The sequence below is a fragment of the Geotrypetes seraphini genome, chromosome 15, assembly GCF_902459505.1.
Source record: "Geotrypetes seraphini chromosome 15, aGeoSer1.1, whole genome shotgun sequence".
Classification (NCBI taxonomy): domain Eukaryota; kingdom Metazoa; phylum Chordata; class Amphibia; order Gymnophiona; family Dermophiidae; genus Geotrypetes; species Geotrypetes seraphini.
This window is the reverse complement of record NC_047098.1, coordinates 9,803,706-9,819,752: the sequence shown is the minus strand read 5'-3', so window position 1 is coordinate 9,819,752 and position 16,047 is coordinate 9,803,706.

The following is a 16,047-nucleotide window of genomic DNA, read 5'->3' as shown; positions in this document are numbered from 1 at the left end:
CGTAAAGTGTGCCAGGTCAAAGGTCAATGCCCTTTCCTAGGGTTACCAGAGCCCCAGATACCCCGATGCCATCGCGTCATAGCCATGCATGCGCAGATGCCCTCCTACCCGAAGGAAAGCTTTTCGAAACCCGGACAAAGTGGCGGGTTTTGAAAAGCCGTCCGGACTCCCCGGACATGGCCTCCAAAAGAGGTCATGTCCGGGGAAATCCGGACGTCTGGTAACCCTGGTTCATAGACAAAAGCGCGTGACGACAAAGGCGCGCCGACAACCCAGCGCAGACAACTGAGCGCAAGGCGAAAGCGCACCAAAGAAAAACAGTATTTTAAGGGGCTCCGACGGGGGTTGTTGGTGGAGAACACCCCCACTTTACTTAATAGAGATCGTGCCGGCATTGTGGGGGGGGGGGGAGTTTGGGGGGTTGTAACCCCCCTCATTTACTGGAAACTTAACTTTTTCCCTCTTTTTTAGTGAAGAAGTGAAGTTTTTAGTCTAATGTGGGGGGTTACAACCCCCAAACCCCCCACAACGCCGGCGCGATCTCAGTTGAGTAAAGTGGGGGGGTTCCCCCCCACACCCCCCATCGGAGCCCTTTAAAATACTGTTTTTCTTCGGCGCACTTCCGCCTTGCGCTCAGTTGTCTGCGCTGGGTTGTCGGCACACCTTTGTCGTCGCGCGCTTTTGACCTGTCACCGGTAACCCTACCCTTTCTGAACAAATGCGGAGCAGTTTTAGCTTCTGCAAATTTCCCTAGATCATCTAAACTGGCTGTGGCTATCGTTTCTCTCTCTCTCTCTCTCTCTTTGATTACATGGTCCACTAACCAGAACTTACTAACAATCCCTTCAATCAAGGATTTATACTATACTAGAAATACAATTTTCTCTGTTGTCGCGCCCTCCCTTTGGAATGCAATGCCATCGAACCTTCGCTCTGAAAATTCCTTAAACAAGTTTAAAACACTCCTTAAGACATTCCTCTTTAAAGACGCTTATCAAAATTCCGATTGAGTCCCCAAATAAAAACGCTTCCAGGAAGCGATACCCCATTTTTTTCCTCTTCTTTTATCCTCCCCTCATTTTATTTTCATTTATACAACGTAATTTAAAAACTTTCCCTTCCCTTTTGTCTCATACCCTTCGTAATCAAGTCTTTGTTTTGACCTTATCCCCCCTCTGTTTTCATTTAGCTTTTTTATTTTCTCTCTTTTTTATAATTTTTTTATTATTGTAAACCGGCCAGATACTTGTGACGGTCAGTATATCAAAATATTACTAAACTTGAAACTTGAACTTGTCTATCAAGTCCCATTACTTTCACCTTTCCTATCCCTCAATCTCTTTAGTTTTCTCCCCTGCAAATTTCTCTAAATCTGTACTCGGAACAGTGTCACAAATGTTGAGCGATTGTTCCTCACGCGGCGTAAGGTCACAAATAACATCATTACACGTAGGATTAGCTACTTGGATGCTATCATTTCTGAATCCATTCCAAATATGACTTTTTCTAGAGATTCTGCAGTGGCGTGTTCATGTGTGAGCCCAGGTGGCACACCCGTGTAACCGATGGGGATTCCCAAGCCCTGCCATCTGAAAACGTCTGCAAAGACACCCCGACTCCCTCTAGCACAGCCCATTCAATAGCAGGTTAAGTGAGCTGTCCCTGATCCCAGAATCCCAGGGCAACTTCAGTTTTCATCAGTGCTGCCTCATTCACCAATTTGAATTGATTCGTTCTCCCCAAAAATTGGGCTCGCTGATTCAGTGACCAACACTCCCTCCCCCCAGGTGACACCTGACATACCTTCAAAAGTAGCAGTATCGGTGCCAGCTGGCAGAAGCAGCACTTTAAACAGGCTGGTGCGGCCTGCCCCGCTGAGGCCTTCCCTCTGCTGCATCATTTCTGATGTCACTGATGATGGAGCAGAGGGAAACCCTGGCGGGGCAGGCCACAGGCAGCTTGTTCACAGTGCTGCTTCTGTCAGCCGGCCACTGCTGCTGCTGCTACTGCTTTAGGAGGCCTGAAGTATGTCAGATCTTACGGTGGGGGTGGAGGGTGAGGGGGGTCTGGAGGGAGGGAAGTGCTGCACTGGGGAATATGAAGGAGAGATGGAAAGCTGCTGCACATGGGAGAGAGGAGAAAGGAAGAATTGTTGAACATGGGGTGTAGGAGAGGAAGGGAGAGATGCAACAAAGAGGTAGAAAAGGTTGAGAGGGAGAGATCTTACATGTGGTGGAGGGGAGGAAGACATGCATGGAGAAGAGAGAGGGAGAAATGTTGGACATAGGGTGGAGGGCAGGAAGAGATGGTGCATGGGGAGAGAGAGAGAAATGTTGGACATGTTAATGGAAGAGAAGAAGGGAGAGATGCTGCATGGAGGGCACAAGGCAGGGTGAGAGAGAGAGAGAGAGATGGTAGACAGTGGGAAAGAGAGGACAAAAATCAGCACCAAGACCTCACAGATTGGGATAGACACTTTGGGATGATAGCGTTTGCTGAATTAGATTGCTACATAAACTCATTTACTTTGGCTTTTTGTTGAGTGGACAACTTGAGGACTCCTAATGCAGGCTCTATAGCTGAAACACGGTCCATTTTCTTGTTTCACTTCTGATTTTTGTCATTCAAGAGTTCAATTAGGTCTGGTCTTCTCTGCTGCTTTGTTTCTCTGATACTGTGAACCTTGTCGTGGACGGGGTCAGACGTGGTCTGGGGAGAGAGGGAAGTTCTTCGCCGCCATGGGCAACAACTTCCACCTGCTCCTCCTCGTCTGTCCCACTGACGTCCCTTCCGGGTGCCACGCTTAGGAGTGACGTCAGAGGGAGAGCCGATGGAGGTCGCGAGGAGCACGTTGAAGTTCATGTTGCTCGCGACGGTGAGCAGCTAGAGGTGCGGGGGGAGGGAAGGGGCTGCGTGCGCAGCAGGGGGAATCAGAGAAGGAGCGGGGGTTGCCACCGCCCTGGCTATCTCTCACTCACTACGCCACTGGGTACGATTATCCTAAATGGATGTCCAATGGCAACGAGTTCCATAGGAAAGATGCATTATGCAATGTAGAAGGATGACTGGTGCATGTATTCTAGACCAGTGATTCCCAACCCTGTCCTGGAGGAACACCAGGCCAATCGGGTTTTCAGGCTAGCCCTAATGAATATGCATGAGAGAGATTTGCATATGATGGAAGTGATAGGCATGCAAATTTGCTTCATGCATATTCATTAGGGCTAGCCTGAAAACCCAACTGGCCTGGTGTTCCTCCAGGACAGGGTTGGGAACCACTGTTCTAGACTAGAGCAGTGGTTCTCAACCCAGTCCTAGGGGATCCCCAGGCCAGTCGGGTTTTCAGGATAGCCCTAATGAATATGCATGGAGCAGATTTGCATGCCTGGCACCTCTATTATAATCAGATCTCTCTCATGCATATTCATATCCTGAAAACCCGACTGGCCTGGTGGTCCCCCCAGGACAGGGTTGGGAACCACTGGCCTAGAACATTACATGGGGTGGGGGTGCGGGGGTAGTGAGGCGATGTCCTGAGGATAAATGTAGGGATCATGGCAGCTTATAAAGCAGACATGTCAAAGTCCCTCCTCGAGGGCCGCAATCCAGTCGGGTTTTCAGGATTTCCCCAATGAATATGCATGAGATCTATTTGCATGCACTGCTTTCATGGTATGCTAACAGATCTCATGCATATTCATTGGGGAAATCCTGAAAACCTGACTGGATTGCCGCCCTCGAGGAGGGACTTTGACACCTCTGTTATAAAGGGAGATCAGTGATAATAAATATGAAGGGACCCCTGAATAAAGAACCTCATGGGCCAACACAAAATTCAGACAACACGTAAACAGAACAAACAGTTAATAGTAACTCTATTAACAAGGACAGGTTTGCCAATCTCTCAACTATGCAAAGTACAAATAAAAAAAAAAACACACAACCCAGGGCTGGAAGGTATCCAAGACACTTCACCTATAAACTGGTTAAGGCCAGAGAGACAGGATGTTCCACCAGGCTGAGACTCATGTGATTAAACAGGGTGAATAAATATTCTGTGTATGATTAACAAAGTGCAAAGCTACATTTCATAGCATTCTGAATGTTCACTGACCCACGCGGTTCATTCTTCTTTCTGCATGTACTGCCAGACTGTTAGAAATGTAATTGACTGTCCCGAGCAGTGCCAAGCTATCCAATCAAACACGAGTCACTTTTTTGGTTCACTTTAGGAATTCTATATATGTCAGATCCCATCAAGGTTTCTTTCTCAAGGGACCCTCGGCCACAAGAGGGCACCCGCTCAAACTCAGGGGCGGAAAATTTCATGGCGACACCAGAAAGTATTTCTTCACAGAGAGAGTGAACAAGCTTCCAGTGCAGGTGATCAAGGCAGACAGCGTGCCAGACTTTAAGAAGAAATGGGATACCCATGTGGGATCCCTACGAGGGTCAAGATAAGGAAATTGGGTCATTAGGGCACAGACAGGGGGTGGGTAAGCAGAGTGGGCAGACTTGATGGGCTGTAGCCCTTTTCTGCCGTCATCTTCTATGTTTCTATGATGGGTCATTTGGCCTTTATCTGCCATCATGTTTCTATGTTTCTATAATCAGAAAGTTCTATGACATCACAATGCAGGTGTAAAGAGCCTTAGCCTATAGGAAGAGGAGATGCAAATGTTAAGAGCCTTAGCCAATAGGGAGAGGAGGAGAGAGTGGCTGCTGCAGACACCAGAAAGTATTTCTTCACAGAGAGAGTGGTTGATCATTGGAACAAGCTTCCAGTGCAGGTGATCGAGGCAGACAGCGTGCCAGACTTTAAGAATAAATGGGATACCCATGTGGGATCCCTACGAGGGTCAAGATAAGGAAATTGGGTCATTAGGGCACAGACAGGGGGTGGGTAAGCAGAGTGGGCAGACTTGATGGGCTGTAGCCCTTTTCTGCCGTCATCTTCTATGTTTCTATGATGGGTCATTTGGCCTTTATCTGCCATCATGTTTCTATGTTTCTATAATCAGAAAGTTCTATGACATCACAATGCAGGTGTAAAGAGCCTTAGCCTATAGGAAGAGGAGATGCAAATGTTAAGAGCCTTAGCCAATAGGGAGAGGAGGAGAGAGTGGCTGCTGCAGACACCAGAAAGTATTTCTTCACAGAGAGAGTGGTTGATCATTGGAACAAGCTTCCAGTGCAGGTGATCGAGGCAGACAGCGTGCCAGACTTTAAGAATAAATGGGATACCCATGTGGGATCCCTATGAGGGTCAAGATAAGGAAATTGGGTCATTAGGGCATAGACAGGGGGTGGGTAAGCAGAGTGGGCAGACTTGATGGGCTGGAGCCCTTTTCTGCCGTCATCTTCTAGGTTTCTATGTTTCTATGTAAGAAACTACAAATTCTACTACATCAGATTTTCACTTATCTATGGCAAGGACGTTTATTTATTTTAAAAAATGTATTTACCACCTAAAGTTTAGGCAGTTTCCAAACACCATATATAACAAATAAGAACAATACAACTTAGACTCATAAACTCTCCTACATCTTTCGGTACGAAAATACTCATTTCGTTCACATAAATGCATTGTCCTATAACTAAATCTTCATGAGTTTTTAAAAGTGTCACACAATGACAAATAACTGTCTTCAAAAGTTTCTTAAATGTATCCCTGGGTTTACATAATTGTAACTGACCTGTCAATGAGTTCCAAAATTTCACCCCTACATAGCATAGAATTTCCAACAAATCTCGAAAACATCCAGGGGCTGTATGATATAAAAACAATCGAGAGGTGGTGGAGACAGAGACTGTGTCTGAATTCAAAAGGGCCTGGAATAAGCACGTAGGATCTCTTAGTGAGAGGAAGAGATAATGATTACTGCGGATGGGCAGACTGGATGGGCCATTTGGCCTTTATCTGCCATCATGTTACAATGTTTCTATAACTGTAAAGTTCTATGACCTCACAATGCAGGTGTAAAGAACCTTAGCCTATAGGAAGAGGAGATGCATATGTTAAGAGCCTTAGCCAATAGGGAGAGGAGGAGATACTGGATGCTGCGGATGGGTCACTTGGCCTTTATCTGCCATCATGTTTCTATAACCATAAAGCTCTATGACCTCACAATGCAGGTGTAAAGAACCTTAGCCTATAGGAAGAGGAGATGCAAATATTAAGAGCCTTAGCCAATAGGGAGAGGAGGAGATAGTGGATGCTGCAGATGGACCATTTGGTCTTTATCTGCCATCATGTTACAATGTTTCTATAACAGAGAATTGATATTATCAGTTATAACAAAAATAAATAAATTAATCATTCATAGTTAAATAATTAAAACTGCTCAGTGAAAACAGCCAGCAAGCTTTAGGTATTGGAGCAGCAGACCCCACCAGCTTGGACTTCAGAACACCAATTTCTTCCTGCCTGATATAATTTAACTGTTCCCAACAAGGTCAGTAAGGGAATGATGACTTTTATATAGAAAAGATAAGCAAGATGTCACTTACCTTTCACCAGCTGGCTGCTTACTACGATCATTGCTCATATTACTTCAATTCTTCAGCATGTTCAGTGTGCTCCCAATAATACAAAAAAGTGTAAAATCCATACAACAATCCTTCACACAAAAATAATAACATCCACGCAAAAATACACTAATACTCGAAACGCAAATTTCTCAGTCATCCTCAACACTGTACTCCATATAAATATTCAAATACTATGTTCATCCATCTTACTACACTTCTCCCTCCTGAGGCAGATTTGCATGCCTGTCACCTCCACTATATGCAAATCTCTCTCATGCATATTCATTAGGGCTATCCCAAAAACCCGACTGGTTGGTGGTCCTCCAGGACAGGGTTGGAAACCACTGATCTAGACCATAACCTATGTCAATTGTATGGAAAAAAATACTGTCTGTCATTTGCTTTCAATCTGCTGGTCATTAGTTTCATGGAGTGTCCTATGGTATTTGTGTTGTTTGACAGATTAAAAACCGTTCCCTCTTTAACTCTTCTACCCCCTCATAGTTTCATAAACTTCTTCATATCCCTCTCAGGTGTCTTTTCTCCAAGCTGAAGAACCCTAATTTATTTAGCTTTTCTTGAAAAAGGAGATGTTCTAATCTCTTTATCATTTTTGTCACTTTTCTCCGAACCTTCGCTAGTTGCACTATATCCTTTCTTGAGTCGGGGTGACCTAATCCTTCTGGAACTTGGCAGGAACTGTGCTGAGAGATTAAGGAAACATACAGTGCATTCGGAATTGGTTAATAATAGTTTATCCAGGCTAAGCTTCTGTTGAAGCTGCTGAAAACTGAGCTTGTGCGGGTGAAAAAAATAACCATGGACCTTGCTTGAGTTGTCTGTGATGGACATATAGGCCCAGATTAAAAATGGCCGTATTAAAAATGGCTGCTGATTGCATGACATTCAAGCAATGGACCATTTACAGAATTTCAGCTACCACTGCTTAACTTTGGGTGCCATTTTTAGACTTAGCCCATACTGCTTTCAAGAAATGAAGCAACCATCATGGGGCTTATGTCAGATGTTGAACTTAATATTCAGCCTCAGAGGATTTGTGGTGGAAGTTTCTTTTCTTCAGTTGCACTTGGTTCATACGCTTTTACACCCTTTGGAGGTAAACGTATAAAATCCTTTTCACAAAGATTCAAAAATGTCACTCCAAAACCAAAGCACCACACAAGCCAAGAAAGCTAGCTTATTACTTAAGCGAAAGAAAAGCCTCAGACAAACAGAGAGGTGGACCCACACTCTTCCACCAAAGCATCATAGGCAAAAAAACTTTCGCGAAACTTTGTACTGCCATATTAGTGGCTCCCGCAGCCATCTATTGGGGTTGTAGACAGGTGGGTATAGTACGTTTTGGGGGGGCTCTTCATGACCTATAAGGGAGCTGTAGTGAGATGTTTATGGGGGCACCCTTTTTGTGAAGTTCACAGCAGTGCCCTGTAAGGTACCCCCACTATTCAGGTGCCATGTCTGGGTGTCCAGTCCATCACTTTGCTGACCCCTCCCAAGTCCAACAGGGCTTATTCTAGGCATTTTTGACTTGGACGAAAATGTGTTATAAAGATGGACGGTTTAGCAGCTTGGACGATCAGACGGCTGGACGTATAGTTAGATGATTTTTGAAAAAAAAAAAAAAAAAAATTGGGGGCGTATTTTTCGAAAATGTGTCCTAAGCTGTGTCTGACTTTGGATGACTTGCGACTTAGGCGAAAACGGTCTTAGATATTTCTTTTGATTATGCCCCTCCATGCTCTTTACATATTCTTTTGCAATATAACCATCATTTTAAGGATGCTTTAACTCCTTTTTTATTTTGTCTCCTTGGCTAGCCCTACCATTAGGGTGGTACTTTTGGGGGATTCCCCACCCTAGCGGGCTTCCCTTTTTTTATTCTTTCCTATTATTAATTGTACTTCTACCCCCCTCCTCTCGTGCCAGTTCGTCCTGGTCAGTCACGTTTGTCAAGAAAGTCTGTCTTTTCACGTGTCTCTGATGTAGTCTTTGAAGTTCTCTGTTCCCTATATTTTGTACTTTTTTAAAAAATTATGTAAAGCCGCCTTGAATACGGAGGCGGAATAACCAAAATTTTAATAAACTTGGATAAACTTGCCACTAGATGAACCGTCACGTCCTTATCTGCCATCATTCTATAATATCTATATGTATCCAGATCGTGTGGATTATAAAGTGCAATGTAGTTCCTGATTAAGAAAACACACAACTTACTTTGCATTATCACAAATTCAAGATAAGGGTTTATATAAGCGTGATCACAAAGATTTTCTAAACTGACTGGTTTATTAAAGGGCAAGTATTTGTCTTACTCCTACGGAAAAAAATAAATAGGCAATCTCGTTATGGCACGGAGAACCTGCTCCGGCGATAGTAAAGCTCCTTTATCGAAGTCCAAGAAAGCCAAGTTCTTGGAGTTTTGTGCAGTTGTTTGAATGTTAATTTTATTTCTAGTGAGCCAAACAGCAGGTGCAGAAGTGCCGCAAGTCTTTTCTTGGAAATTCGTTCTGTTATTGTTTTGCAAGCCTGGTTATCTGTGTTGAGATATGAAACCTGGGATTTGTCAGACTGCCCGCTACAAGGATTTTTTTTTTCTCATTGCTTTGCAAACAGTAGGCTGTTTCTGGAGCAGACTGGGGAGAAAGTAAAGATACCATCTGACCTGTAACGTGTTCCCCGGTGTCAGGTCAAAAGCGCGCCGGGACAAAGGCGCGCGCCACTCTAAATTACTGTTTTTAGGGCTCCGACGGGGGGGCGTGGGGGGAACCCCCCCACTTTACTTAATAGACATCGCGCCACGTTGTGGGGGCATTGTGGGGGGTGTGGGGGGTTGTAACCCCCCACATTTTACTGAAAACTTCACTTTTTCCCTGTTTTTAGGGAAAAAGTTAAGTTTACAGTAAAATGTGGAGGGTTACAACCCCCCACACCCCCCACAACGCCGGCGCGATGTCTATTAAGTAAAGTGACGGGGTTCCCCCCCCACGCCCCCCCCCCCCGTCGGAGCCCTAACAAAAGTAATTTAGAGCGGCGCGCGCCTCCGCGCTGCGCTCAATTGTCCGGGCGCGCCTTTGTCTTTCGCGCCGTTGTCTATGAACCGTGTTCCCCTTATCTTTACAGTTCACATTTCAGACAGCTACAGGACTTACCGCTTTTGTTTAATGTCCAAAGTGATCCTATTCATTCAATAATGTCGGGAGTTCAAGAAAATCCTATATTAAAGGGCACTGAGGGCTCCTTTTACTAAGAAATTACCGTGCAGTACTTCTAGAATAATGCCAGCTCGATGCTGGCGTTAAGGTCTAGCACATGTGGAAATTTTACGCGCCCTGTTCTGCGCGTTGAGGCCCTAACGCACCTTAGTAAAAGGAGCCCTGAATCCTCAATGGTTTGATATTTTCATTAGATATTCAAGCAATACTGTATTATTCTGAATTAATGCAGGAAGTTGAGAACTTAAGAACATAAGCCGTGCCTCTGCTGGGTCAGACCTGAGGTCCATCATGCCCAGCAGTCCGCTCACGCGGTGGCCCATCAGGTCCAGAACCTGTATAGTAGTCCTCTATCTTTACCCTTCTATCCCCTTTTCCTTCAGAAAATTGTCCAATCCCTTCTTGAACTCCAATATCGTACTCTGTCCTATCACTCCTTCTGGAAGCGCGTTCCAGGTGTCCACCACCCATTGGGTGAAGAAGAACTTCCTAGCATTGGTTCTGAATCCGTCTCCTTTTAATTTTTCGGAATGCCCTCTCGTTCTTGTAGTTGTCGAAAGTTTGAAGAATCTGTCCCTCTCCACTTTCTCTATGCGCTTCGTGATCTTATAAGTCTCTATCATGTCCCCTCTAAGTCTCCTCTTCTCCAGGGAAAAGAGTCCCAGTTTCTCCAATCTTTCTCTATCTCTCTCTCTCCCTTTCTCTCTCTATTTCTGTCTCTCTCCCTTTCTCTCTCTATTTCTGTCTCTCTCCCTTTCTCTTTCTCTCTCTCTCTATTTCTCTCTGTCTCCCTTTCTCTCTCTCTTTCTGTCCCTCTCCACTCTCTCTATGCCCTTCGTGATCTTATAAGTCTCTATCATGTCCCCTCTAAGTCTCCGCTTCTCCAGCGAATAAAGCCCTAGTCTCTCTAATCTTTCAGGTTTTCCATACCTTTTATCAAACGCGTCGCTCTCTTCTGAACCCTCTCGAGCATCGCCATATCCTTCTTTAGGTACGGCAACCAATATTGGTTGTTATGCTTTCCCAAACATTGAAGGGCTGTTTTTGTATTTTCACTGCATTTTGCTGCATACCTGAAAGAAAAGTTGAAACTCTTTTATGTCTAGTGAATTTCTACTTTAGGTCAAGAATCGCTTCCTTTTTTTCTTATTTACCGTAAAGACGCCTATGATCTTTAACTATCTTTAATCCATTCAAATTAGGTGTTAATCAATTTATTCCACTCGAATGCATCTCTCTTTTGCAGACAGGTTCTCATCCCTTGGGTTTTTCCTATGCATTTTTGTAGTTATACCTTTAACCCTTTGTATCTTAAAGTACGGCTATCTTAGTCTAAAAATTTATACTCCTTTGGACAAATATAAAAGTCGATTATTTTCCATCATGACTGGGATAGCCATGCAAATGGTTACCAAAAACTGGAAAAATTGGAATCGACTTAATTTCTCCTTTTGGTCGGACTCTTTATGTTTATGCTACAAATATGAGAAAATGAATTCAGAAATGTGTAATAATAAGTTATTTAAATTAATATGGAGTCCATTGACAAATTTTGTTAACGATGATTAGCTGGATTATTTTCCTGATTTCCTATTTGATTTACACATCCAGGGAGGGTGGGTGGGCGGGCGGAGGGGTATTCTATTTTGTTGTTATCATTGATCAATAAGTTCGTTATGATTTTCACTATGGGCTCCTTTTACTAAGCCGCCTTAGGGCATTAACGTGCGGAATAGCGCGCCCTAAATTGCCATGTGCGCTAGACGCTAATGCCAGCATTGAGCTGACATTAGTTCTAGCCACGCAGCGCGGGGTTAGCACGTGCTAATCTGCTGCGTGCACTAAAAACGCTAACGCAGCTTAGTAAAAGGAGCCCTATATGTCTGAAATAATGCATTTTGTTTTTGTTCTTGGACTGGGGTGTTTTTGAAGTATTTCTATGATTGATGTAAATGCAGTTTTGAAGTTAATTATACGTAGATGTCTATTTTAATGCATTGTTTTTGAATGAAAAAATGAATAAAGATTTATACCAAAAATAAAAATCTGTACTCCCTTGATTTTAACTTTCATTTTTATGCAAGCCGCTTAGATATTTGATAAGCGGGTAAAGAAATTTTTAATCAACTTGAAACTTGATCTGTAATTCCAAGTTCAACCCAGATCCAGTCTTGGAACACCCTTAACAGGTCTTGGCTTTTCAGGATGCTCCAAATCCGTACTCGTGAGACGTAATTGCATTCATTTTTCTTTCAGCAGGAATCAGCTGGACAGAAGTGGCTGCCCACATGGTTTTCGGCAGCATTTAACTGGATACCCCTTCACAGTGGTATAGCAAGGGTAGGAGGTACCCATGGCAGTGGTTCCCTACCCACCCTCCTCTCTGCCTCCCCCCACTTTCCACGCCCCTGTTCCTTCTGCACCCCCACACCACGCTGGCACCCTTCTTTCCCACCCCCAACCTCTTTAAATCGTTGTCAGCGTGAGCAGCTTCTCCGGTTTGCTGCTCGTGCTGACCTTGACTTTCCCCTCTGATGTCACTTCCTGGTCCCGTGATCAGGAAGTGATTTCAGAGGGAGCCAGGCCAGAGCAAGCAACAGGCCAGAGTAGTTGCTTGAGCTGGCGGAGATTTAAAGAGGTATGGAGGGAGAGGGAGGGTGTTAAGCATGGTGTTTGCAAGGGTGGGGGGTGGAGAGGTGCCAGCGCCCCCACCAAGATGGCTCCTTGGGCAGTCTGCCCCCCACCCCCCTTACTACACCACTGTCCTTTCATTCTATAAACTTGTGTGCCCAGTTTTATGCTTAGGGCTGGATTCAGTAAAGGCCCCCCCTCCCCCCCCAACCGAAGGAGCTAAAACTAGAAAAGATCCCGGAAAGACTACTTTATCCAATAAAACAACGTAGAGGAGACAGTTGACTAGTCCACTGCCCTCCCCTTCCCCCAAATCAGGAACACGATAGGAAAAACACAATAGGATATAAATAGACAAAGCACAGAAGCCAAGCAAGCTAGACTCTGCAGAAGATAATATTTCAAAGATAAACATAAAACACGATAAAACACGTCTATATAGGCTATATTTAGTTGAATTGACCCAACTCCTTAGGAGGTGTGAATATTGTGTACTTAGCCGAAATAATAAACCTAATATTAGATGTGAATATAAGTAGGATGATTGATTATTGCATAATTATGCCGGTCTTAATAACTCTGTATTGTAACCATTCTACGGAAGCTCATTTATTGTAACACCTTTACAGAAGTGGTTGGAGCTCCAACCTCAGCACCCTGAGGTTGTGGGTTCAAATCCCATGCTGCTCCTTGTGACCCTGGGCAAGCCACTCAGTCTTCCACTGCCCCAGGTACGTTAGATAGATCGCGAGCCCACCGGGGAAAATGCTTGAGTACCTGATTGTAAACTGCGTAGATAACTTTGATAGGCGCCCTATCTCCATCAACTGCGCTGGCTGCTTGTTGTTTCTAGTTTTCAATATAAAGCAATAATGGTTTTCCATCAATACCTGATAAGATGTCAAACTATTTACCATCTAGGTTTCTGCGCTCTGAGAACTCAGCGTTATTAAAAACAAATGCGAATCTAAAATATGCTGAGACCAGTAAAATAGCCTTTAGCTGTGCGGAGGTCAAACTGTGGAACTCACTCGTCGGTCAATTACGAAAATGTTATGACAAGGGTAATTACAGAAAACTATTAAAAACACGGCTCTTTGTTAATGCATTTTTCTAGGAACTGATCTCTGCGATTGTTCTGTTGATGGGCACTTTACGTAATTTTCTGATGATTATATGTTAGTGTTTGATTTTATTTGTCTTACTGAATTATGTAATAATAATAATAATAACTTTATTCTTATATACCGCCAACAATCTTGCGACTTCTAGGCGGTTTACAATAAAGAGAAATTGTACAGACAGCGAATTACAGAGTATAGCAGTGTACATCTGATTATAACAACATTAATTGTGATAACAACAGTTCGTATGCTGCAGGGCCATGCGGCTTACAAAGAATTAGAAAAATTCCATAAATTGAATGGAGTTTTCATAGTTAGTGATTAGGGGTTGACAGTTTACAAGTTCGGTTTTGGGATGGTATTACGAAGGGGGGCTATTGTCCTGGTTCGTTCCCTAGGTATTTCGAGAACAGGTAAGTTTTTAGGTGTTTCCTAAATTCTCCGTGTTTGTTTGTGTGTGTAATTAATTTTTCTAGGTCTTTGCCCCATAAGGCTGCTTGGTACGATAGAAGTTGTTGATGGTATCTCTTATATTTGCATCCTCTAGCCGGTGGGGAGACGAATTTCAGGTGTGTTCTTCTCTCATGTCTGTTGGTTGGGAATGAGAAGAGGTCTGTTATGTATTTAGGGGCTAGACATACATATGTATGTAACGATATGTAAACTGTTTTAGGTTTATACGGTATATACATTTTTAAAATAAAGAAGCTTATGCAAACCGCTCTAAATTGACTCCTCCCGTCATTAGTAGCGGTCCAGAAGCATTCCCTTTATTAAAAAAAAAAAAAAAACAGTGGTTTTTTTTTTTTAACTTTATTTAGTTTTTAATGCCAACAAAAAGTAGTGCAATACAATTTACATACAAATAATAATAATCAAATAAGCACATAAGCAATCAGAATCTATACAAAAGATAAAAATTCCCTCCCCCATCCATCATTACCATCAGGAATAATACCAAAACAAAAGATATACCCCCCTGCTCCCATCCCCCACCCCTGGATGTGTGGGTGCACTACAATGGAAAATAAATATAAAGATTAAAAAACAGTGTTGAGCACTGAAGTTAATGTCTAAGTTTGGACACAAGGACCCAGTCAAACTGAACAGGTGTAAATCCTGATGTGCAAGCTGAGTGTGCATTTGTGGTATCCTATAACACTGTGAGCCTATGGCCTGCCCGCCCTGAGTTGGCCCGCTCTTACTATCATAATGTAAGCAGCATCGGGCCTGGCTTGTTCCCTGGGTGGGAGACCACCTGGGAATGCCAGGCGCTATAGGCAGGAGCGACCTAGTGGCGCCACTGTGCTTGAGAAGGCAATAACAAACCACTCCTGTCCATCACAGGCTGGATTCCTCCCTGTGTGTTGCCATGAGTCAGTGGCCGAGTTGGCGACATGATCCGTCCATCCATAACACTGTGAGCAATTTTCCAGAACCCGCCCATGCTCTTCCAACCAGAATATCCCCTTCCAGTTAAGCTCTGGAAGCATTGCCAGAGGTTGTGGTAAGAGCGAATAGCATAGCTGGTTTTAAGAAAGGTTTGGACAAGTTCCTGGAGGAAAAGTCCATAGTCTCTTGTTGAGAGAGACAGGGGGGAAGCCACTGCTTGCCCTGGATCGGTAGCATGGAATGTTGCTACTCATTGGGGTTCCGGAATCTTGCTATTCTTTAGGATTCTGAATGGAATGTTGCTACTCTTTGGGTTTTGGCCAGATACTAGTGACCTGGATTGTCCACCATAAAAGGAGCCCTTAAAGTAGACTCTAGAAATAATTGGGAACCAATGAAGTTTTAGCAGAAGTGGAGAGACATGATCAAATTTACTTTTTTCAAAGATCAGCCTAGCCGCAGTATTCTGGATTGACTGAAGTCTTTGGACAGTGATGAAGATGAGGTTTAGGAAAACAGTCACATTAACTCGTTTGGTCTTCAGTAATGAATGCTAGTCAACCAATCTAGGTATCTTTTCAGTTTTGCTCATTATGATACTGAGAATGACACAGGGTCACTAGTATATTGCCTGCTTTACATTTTAGATCTTGTATGGCATCTTTCCTTCCTTCCTTCCTTCCTCTATCTTGGAACTCTACAAGATCTGAGATTACCAGACCTACTCAAAAACTCAAATTATCTTTTCCTACGCTGAAAGGTGTCATGTATACTGGTAAATTAGGGAAGTCTCTTCTTTTCAAAATTACTGAGCTCTGGAATAATTTTCCTCTTCAGTTGCGTGAATTGGGCTCTTCCTAATTATTCCCAAAAACATCTGAAAATTTGGCTTTTCTCTAAATCATAGACTGCGCTTCCCTCTATATCATCCTTAATTCCTATTGTATTTTTTCTTTTTAAATTCTGTAAGCCATGCCGAGCTCTAATTTTGTAGAGGAGATGCACCACCATCCTCTGACTTCTTCATTTCTGACACACAGGGCTTAAGATTCAAAACGATTTTCTTCCGCTGTGTGGCTGGTATTCTCACTAGTATATAATAAATGTGTCAGAAAACAGATCTAATAGATTATTCA